Genomic DNA, 7,506 nt, shown 5'->3' on the forward strand with positions numbered 1-7,506 from the left:
CATAGGGACCACGTACCCACAAACACATCCAAACTCAATCACATCCAAAAGGCCCTACCTCCAAATATCATCACACTGAAAATTAGAACTGTGACATAACGATTGAGGGAGAGGTGAAGCCAAACATTCAGTTCATAGCAAACATCATCAGATGAACACTGGGAAGTACTTTTGCACTGCAGTTCTGAGCAGAATAACCTGGAGGAAATTGTGTGCCTAGAGTAGTGATAATGAGAATGAATATATAGAGATATTCATCAAGTGTAGGAGATAGGTTTGAAAATTCTTGACAATTAATTGGATTTGGGAGAAGATGGAATTAAATAAGACCCGGGTGTATGGTGCTGAAGGCATATTGCAAGGTATCATGAATAATATATTACAGATTATTAAACTCTCTCATTTTTTTCCCATGCTTCTTTCCTAAAAATTGTGAGAACCTGTGAGTGGATAGTCTTAATGCTGAATGCTCCTGCTCTACTCCAAAGATCTTGATTTCATTTTTTTTCTGAACTTTAATGCTGCTTTGCCTCTACACATTAACATACTAAACAATATTTTCATTAACAATCAACAAAAAAATCTAATTTTCTTCCAAAAGAGACCATTTATCAAGAAAAAGATCAAAGAGAAACACAGTGAGACAGAAAAGTGTAATGAAAATATTCATAACTAATTTCTAAATCTAACTATTTAATTTCTCAGAGAAAAAAATGCAGACTTAGTTACTAGGGATCATCAATATTGGCAAAAAAAAAAAGCATTTTCAAGAAAAAAAGGATTCTAAAATTGTTCTGTACCTACTGTGTGTCAGGAAATGTTTTGGATCAATATTGTCATCATTTATTAACATAAAATTGTACAAAATGTTTCAATTTCAAAGGAAAAAAAAACTAACAGTAGTAGAATTTATGTAAATTATCCAAATCCAGAGGAAGATTGTGTTAAAATTCAAATATGTTTGCCTCTTTACCTTAAATACTCGCCAGAGGTTAAGACTTTCAGAAGTACTATAAAAAACACCATTTTAAGTTTTAACTCCCTCGAGTATCAAAATTTAACTTCTAATTAAAAGAAATTATGTTTCTGCATCTAAAAGTTTAGAATATAGTCCATAAAATTGTTAAGATGAAAAATGATGAAAAAGCCTCGGGAAAACTTTTCTAAGTATATAGCTACAGGCTGATGCTAGTTAAAGTAATTATGATACTCTTAAAGGAACTGTCAAATATTCTATTAAATAGAACTTCTTTGAATATTATGAATAGCCTATTTATCATAATTTGATAAATTTAGATTATATTAAGTCACTATAAAATGTTACCAGTCATTATGATAGTTGAACAATTAAATAAATTGATTTTACAGGAAAAATAAACAGAATGATCTTGTTATTTAATATGTTAAAATATATTTGTTCCTTCCTTTTAAAGTTATGTTTTTTAATAACATATGTACCTTTTTTTTATATTTTACAACTTATATTTTTATTAGAGTTCACAGTCTGCTAAATAAAAGAGTAACAAGCTACTTGACAAATTATTGTACAATTTAAATTTTATGAATTTAATTTCATAAAAAATTAGGTGCATTTTTATACTGGCTAACCAAAAATGCTGTTTCATCTCTGGCCTAATATACTTTATGAAATATAGTCATAGCACTAAAATAATCCGATCGCTATTTCTCTTACATATTTTACTACAAAAACTTTGTTTTCTTAAAAAGATCCAGACTAATTCAGCATGTAAAAAATAATTTTACAAAGTATCTAAGATAACACTTTGACTCCACTTTTCTTTTCTTTTTTACTCCTTACATACAGAACTTCTCCATATATTACATTCCTTGCAGCAATAAAGTCACCCGATGTTGATCAGGTACCATTTTATCCCCCAAACTTCATAATATACACACACACATTAACTAGTATTAAATCCATAAAATATTTATATAGTGTAACACATTAAGCAATTAAACATTATAAAAATAGGACCAGCTCCTGATTCTGCATGTTTAGAATCAGGTGTTTACAGCCACTATCTGGTGACGACACACTGGTTCAAAAGGCAGCAGAGGAAACAGGCAGTTACTTCAGAGGACACTGAACATGATGATATGGAAGTATATTATGATGTTACCCCAGTGTCATGTACCACTTCACCTTTCTCCAAGGTATACATAAAACTACAACGGCAGATCTAATTTATACAAAACAAAAACAGACAGCACAGCATTTACTCTGGAGATAACTATCACTATGAATGCACTGTGTACTGAACACAGCTAGTCCTAAAAACTTGTCACCATCATCCTGGTTTTTCAGTTTGGGTGATCCTGCACCTATTATTTCTTTCCTAGTATTGTTAAGATCAAAGATGACCTGAATGGCAGCAAATGGCTATAAATATCTATGAAAAGTATTTTAAATGTATAATTCCATTGGGGGGGGGGATAAGTTCATAGTACTGTGTTTTTATCCTTTGAAATACATGCTCTTCTTAGTTCTCCTTAAGGCTTTAATCCAATTACAGTATTCTATTTATTTTTACAAAAATACACATTTCACTTGGATTAACCAAAATCAGGATCATTCACCTCACTACATACTTGAAATAAACAAGAAACTGACTGCAACACAAACTGGACCTTTCATTCAAAAAGTGCCCTGTCAGGACAAATTGTGATTCTTTTCTTCTAGATTATATGGCTTTAGAAACTTTTAAAAGTCTTCACTTTTAAAGTCCTTTTAAAGGACTTCATTGGACTATACATTATGTTAGATCTAAGTTCCTTTACAGGAACTTAGTTCCTTTATAGGAACTTAGATCTAACATAATGTATAGTCCAATGCAGTCACTGGTTTTGGAAAAAACAGAAGTCCTGGACTAGGAATCTGGTCACGATAATTTGGAACTTCATTGTTCTGAGCCCAAAGCATAGCTCGCATTGTGAATGAAAAGAGTACAGCCAGGTCCCCATAAAAGACTTGGTAGAAGAGCAAGATCAAGCCACAGTGTTTGGCAGGGGACCCCAGGAGTTCTCTGGTAGTCCAGTTGTAGAGAAAGAGCTTCCACTCAGTCAGGCTCTGGTTGAAGGTCTTGTGGTGGGTGAGGAAGCAGCTACCCAGGTAGAAGCAGCTAAGACAGAGGTTCTTCCTAACTCAGGCGATGCAGCCCTGGGAGAGTTAGTGGAAGGCTGGAGGGTCAATGGTTGAGAACTTCTCCCTGTAGAGTGCATTCTAGCCAATTCCAATTATATCTTTTAATGCTGATTTATATGCCAGGTGGGTGGTCCAATGAAATGATCTAATGAATTAGGTGATAATCTGGAAATGAGTTCCAGATTATCTTTTTTTAAGTAATAAAAGAATTTAATGGCTAAACTGGGATTTAAACCATTTTCTGTCTGACTCCAAAGCAAGAATTATCAGTACCTGATACCAATACTGTAACAGTAGTTATGATTCTCCTTTTTATTCATTTAATAAATATCTTTTGAGCATTATTAAGTTCAGTTACTGTTCTAAGTTCTAGAAATGCATTTGTGAAAAAATAGAAACTCTTGGCTTCTTATTATTCTGAGTTATGATTTTATGAAATTATGTGATTCTTAAGAATTAAATAACATTCTTTGATAAACACTTTAACTTCTCGAGCCATAGGTTTTATAAATTTATGTATAAATCTCTAGAACTTACAGCTGAGTCGATGCTATTACCACATTTAAAATTCAGTTTGTCAGTAATTTCCAAAACTCAGCTTTAAAATTGTACATTTTATCACATAGTTTAAAGTAACAAAAAAGCAATTATACACACACACACACACACACGTTTATGATAATTGGTGATAATTTCAAATCCTAACCAATATACTCTGTTATTTTCTGTATAAAATATTTTATGCACAATATTACTAACGCTATTATCTATTCACTTATAGCAACCTTGAAATCTATTATTCCTTACATAACCTTAAAGATAAAGTATAGAGTCAGAGTGATGCCTTACTGGTGACCAAAGAAATATTTTATATAAAGGGACTTAAAATATTTGTAGAGACTATTTTTAAAAATAAGAACATACATTATGAAAAAAAGCACTTCCAAAGAAAAACCTGGATAGATGCCTTTTTTCTTCATATTTTTAACAGTAAGTAAAATAAACATTGTTGCCCCATCACACTCAAAAGGGCAATCAAGTGTACTTCAAAGAATTCTGGCATCCTTTGTGCTTTGTTCTTAGTGACACTGACAACAGCTGCTATGTAAACCAGAAAAGTACCTTGGACTTCAGACAGAAGGCTGGAAGAACACATCCCTAGGGTTGCTTTATTTGTTGGCTTCCTTACTGATTATCTGCTAGACTGAAGATGCTTCTTTAATAATTGATATTCCTGAGAGGGGTTTGTTCTTCAGCAGCATCATAAATGCAAATAGAACTGAAACTCAACGACTTGCACTTCCACTAAATGGATCTCAAAGCCCAGAAGAATGTTAGTTAGTTAATGAAATCTGTATTTTTTGGATCCTTGAGTAGAATATTCTTTAAAGTTTTTGAAGATATGCCCAGAGACAATAATACCTAACCTTTGGGAATGGAGGCAATAGGCGCAAACTTCTACATAAATAGAATTTTCACAGTACATTTATATGCTAAAATCTTTAAAAGTTCATTTTAATTTTACAAGGTGGGAAAATATTTATAAAGTATATAATATTTTCTGAAAGTATAAAAGGATACTAGTGTACTATAAACTTTAATATAGAAATATTAGTATTAATCACTATGCAGTAATGTACCTATTTTATTAAACATATTGGTCTCCATATGCAAGTCATAAGGCAACCTTATTTCTTTTCCCAGTTTTCAAACTTCCTCATTAGCTTGATTCTGTGTGCTTCAGGGATCAATTCATGAGTAGGTTCTCAGTTATTTCTAAACCTCGAAATAGTTTAATTTAATGAGATAAAGTCATGAGTTAGTATAATAATCAGAACTCTGAACTTCAAATATATTGAAGTGACTGCTGCTTCAGGTCTGGAAGAATACACTTTTAAAAAAAGTCAGATTATGTCCTCCTTTGCCAGTTCCTCCCTCCCTCCTTAGTTCCATCTTCTGATCCCATAGTCCTCATCAAGGATTCGATCAGAGGAGAGGTGATCTGGAGTCAGAAATGGAGCTTAATTCTATTTAGATCTGCTGTTGGCCCTTTCTCAACCTGGCAGAAATTCACTGCTGACTTCTTTTTTGAAACGATTTTCTGTTTTTCAGAGAATCCCCTCTCCCATTCCATTGACTTCCAACTGCTGCTACCTTGTTAGTGAGGTCTCCTCCAGTTGGCCTTTATGCCATCTGCTACACTAATTCAGCTTTGGCCCTAACGGGGCCCTTGTATAGTCTTAAAGTCTTCTCAATCTTAGTCCAGTTGGGTGAGGTCCTTGCAGAACCTGACAAATTCTCTTGCGGTCCACATCTGGTCCAAGGGAAACATGTACCTTTGGCCTCATGACCTATTCTGCCACCTCAAGCAAATCATGATATTCTTTTAGCATCACATTTTTCAGGTGTGTTTCAGGCTCACTTCTGTGGCCTGTAAAACCTGAGGACATATAGGAAGCTTTGTTTGTGGTTCTTGCGAAACTCTCCTCATTTGGTTCAAGAGGAGGATAAGAAATGCCATAGCACTCCAACAATTTTTACCAATGTAATTTGCTTCTCTCTTTAATGGCACATTCAATTTTCTGTCCACTTCTTACATACCCGAAAAATAGATAATAAGCTAAGAGTTCCAAACCATTTGTCAGCTCTTTTGTTCCTTATACATGTTCTATCACATTCCATTTGAATTTGAGTGTTCTTGCCTTGGTCCTCTGCCAGCGAGGCCATTTTATTTTGATCCGTTGTTGACTCGTTCCCTCAAGGGTCGTAAACTGCAGCAGCAGCACCACCAAGTTCACTCTGTTCTGATCTTCACGATCCAAACAAAGCCTGTCGTATGCCATTTCCAGAGGATTCTATGATGGCCTGTATGTCTGTGTCCCCTCACCCATGTGTATGCTGAAGCTGTAAACCCTAACATGACAGTACTTGGAGGTGGGGCCTTTGGGAAGTAATTAGGTTTAGGGTAGGGCCCTTGTGACAGCATTAATGCCCTGATGGCCTTACAAGAAGAGGGAGAGAGAGATCTTTCTTTCTCTCCCTTCACACGCACACGTCGAAAGAGGGTCACATGAGAACACAGCCAGAAAGAGAGCCTTCGACAGCCCCAAATGGTCCAGCACCTTCATCTTAGACTTTCTAACTTCCATAACTATGTGAAATCAATTTCTGTTGTTCAAGCCACCCAGTCGATGGTATTTTGTTTTGCAGCCCAAGCTAAGACAGATACAAGGTTTAAATCTCTTGGAAACTTGTCAAATATGTCACAGCTAAGCATTTGAGTCAGGATTCAAACTTAGGGCTGTTTGAATGCAATCTCTAATCTTTTGAAATAGCCCACCGTTATCTCCTGAGGTTTTGGACTTCTTGGACTGTTTTGTGGCAATGTTTCACCATTTTTCTGCTTCTTCCATAATTGTATTCCCTTCACTAAATATTCCCCAGCAACTCTAAATTGGGCTGACTTATTTCCATTGCCTGATACTAACATCCTTTTGGTTTGCATTTAAGTGCTGTTTTAGTTACCCAATGTGCATACATACACTGTGTATTTAAAATACATAATGTGTACATATGTATTTTTATTTATAGCATGTTATATAATGTTATAGCATGTTAAAATGTATGTCAATTGCTACATTTTCTTAATATTAATAACTATGGCCTTAAAATCATTGTCTATAAATTCCTTTGCAAGTAAAGCACATATCTGGATCTCTCCTATCAGCAACATGCATAGACCTGAAAATATGATCTGTTACATACTTTGGTTTTTCAGAGGCCTTCAAAGGATCAAGATGTTTTAGGGCAATTTATGTTGAGTGCTGTTTGATAAGGCTATGTGAAGATTTACATTTTTAATAAATAAAGCATACAGGTAAAACAAAAGCCAGAATTATAATGTACTATAATTCTATATAAACCCAGGTAGGCCCTCTCCACTATTTTCTTTTTCATTTGGCATGTCCCCTCTCTAAAGGAATGAAAGGACAGGATTAGCACCAGCTCATTGTTAGGATTATAGTTTAACAACTCTGCATAGGAAATCCATTCGAACTCCATGGATCCAATTAAATTGCTAACATGCTTTCTTATTTGATTACGAACAATTTAAATTGCTGTTAAATAATTTTAATATGCCACATTTAATCTGAATAAGTCAAATATTTCCATATTTCTTTCCTTTATTTACTTGGTATTTATCCAAATGTGTGAGAAAGAGCAACAGAAATGTTGAAAGGGCTGAGATGCATGTAATGATCACAAAACTTAAAATTAAAATATTCCTGTGCAGATCTTAGGGGAGTGTTAAACTTTAGAATATGTAATATTTTTCAGTTTTC

The 7,506-nt window shown here is 34.2% G+C and overlaps 1 pseudogene; it reads right to left on the reverse strand.

Annotated features, from left to right (window-relative positions):
- Positions 1-2,460: 2,460 nt before the first annotated feature.
- On the reverse strand, positions 2,461-6,006 carry LOC118601619 (annotated as a pseudogene).
- Positions 6,007-7,506: the final 1,500 nt, after the last annotated feature.

This window comes from Rousettus aegyptiacus, unplaced genomic scaffold (assembly GCF_014176215.1).
Source record: "Rousettus aegyptiacus isolate mRouAeg1 unplaced genomic scaffold, mRouAeg1.p scaffold_m13_p_4, whole genome shotgun sequence".
Taxonomy (NCBI): Eukaryota; Metazoa; Chordata; class Mammalia; order Chiroptera; family Pteropodidae; genus Rousettus; species Rousettus aegyptiacus.